The sequence below is a fragment of the Physeter macrocephalus genome, unplaced genomic scaffold (assembly GCF_002837175.3).
Source record: "Physeter macrocephalus isolate SW-GA unplaced genomic scaffold, ASM283717v5 random_7087, whole genome shotgun sequence".
NCBI classification, from domain to species: Eukaryota; Metazoa; Chordata; class Mammalia; order Artiodactyla; family Physeteridae; genus Physeter; species Physeter macrocephalus.
In genome coordinates this window covers 1594-2455 of record NW_021152373.1, presented here as the reverse complement: position 1 = coordinate 2455, position 862 = coordinate 1594, and the positions used below count along the sequence as shown (strand labels likewise).

Genomic DNA, 862 nt, shown 5'->3' with positions numbered 1-862 from the left:
GGAGAGGGCAGTGAAGGTGTGCTTATGGGTTCTTCTGGCCACGGTGCAGTCCCAGCAGGGCAGGCAGACTGCAGAGAAGGCCGGTGGGTGTGCCTGGAAGGGGTGACTGGGTGTTTATCTCATGGTGCATGTGCTCCCCTCAGGTCATTTCCACCCAAAGGCCAGTATTTACAACCAGTGCACCTAAGTTGCAGTCACCACCATTTCACACTTCCATGATCAACACTCCAGCAGCATGAGGAGAGTGACACAGAAAACAGACCACTAACCAGGAGCCCAGATGAGTGATGAGGGTTTATCCTCTGTCCTCTGGAGCTGCCGTGGAGGGGAGGCGTGGAGAGGGTTCCACTGGCCTCTTCCTTTTTGCCGTTGTTAATCCGCCCATTATTGCTAAGCCATCAGGAGAAACACAGGGGCAGTGATATTATCAAATAAAACTAGGGCTCTTTTGACATTAGTCCTCAAACAGTTTTTTTTCCTTGATTCCACTTTGTCCAATTCATGGTTTACACAATGGAATATTACTCAGCCATTAAAAAAAAGAAAGAATGCCATTTGCAGCAACATGGATGGACCTAGAGATGATCATACTATGTAAGTCAGACAGAGAAAGACAAATACCATATGGTATCACTTATATGTGGAACCTATAATATGACACAAATGAACTTATATACAAGACAGAAACAGGCTCACAGACTTAGAAAACAAACTAATGGTTACCAAAGGAGAAAAGGAGGGGGAGGGATAAATTAGGAATCTGGGAGTCACATATACACACTACTATGTATAAAAGAGATAGACAACAGGGACCTACTGGATAGCACAGGGAATTATACTCAATATTTTGTAATAAACTATA

General features: G+C 44.3%; 1 long non-coding RNA gene across 2 annotated transcripts in view; it reads right to left on the bottom strand.

Annotated features, from left to right (window-relative positions):
- Positions 1-11: 11 nt before the first annotated feature.
- Positions 12-862, bottom strand: part of LOC114485861 (uncharacterized) — a 2417-nt gene continuing 1566 nt past the window's right edge. For both annotated transcript variants that reach the window (XR_003679125.2, XR_003679126.2), the window contains exon 3: positions 12-390. This is a non-coding gene — a long non-coding RNA (uncharacterized lncRNA). The remainder of the gene's footprint in view (positions 391-862) is intronic.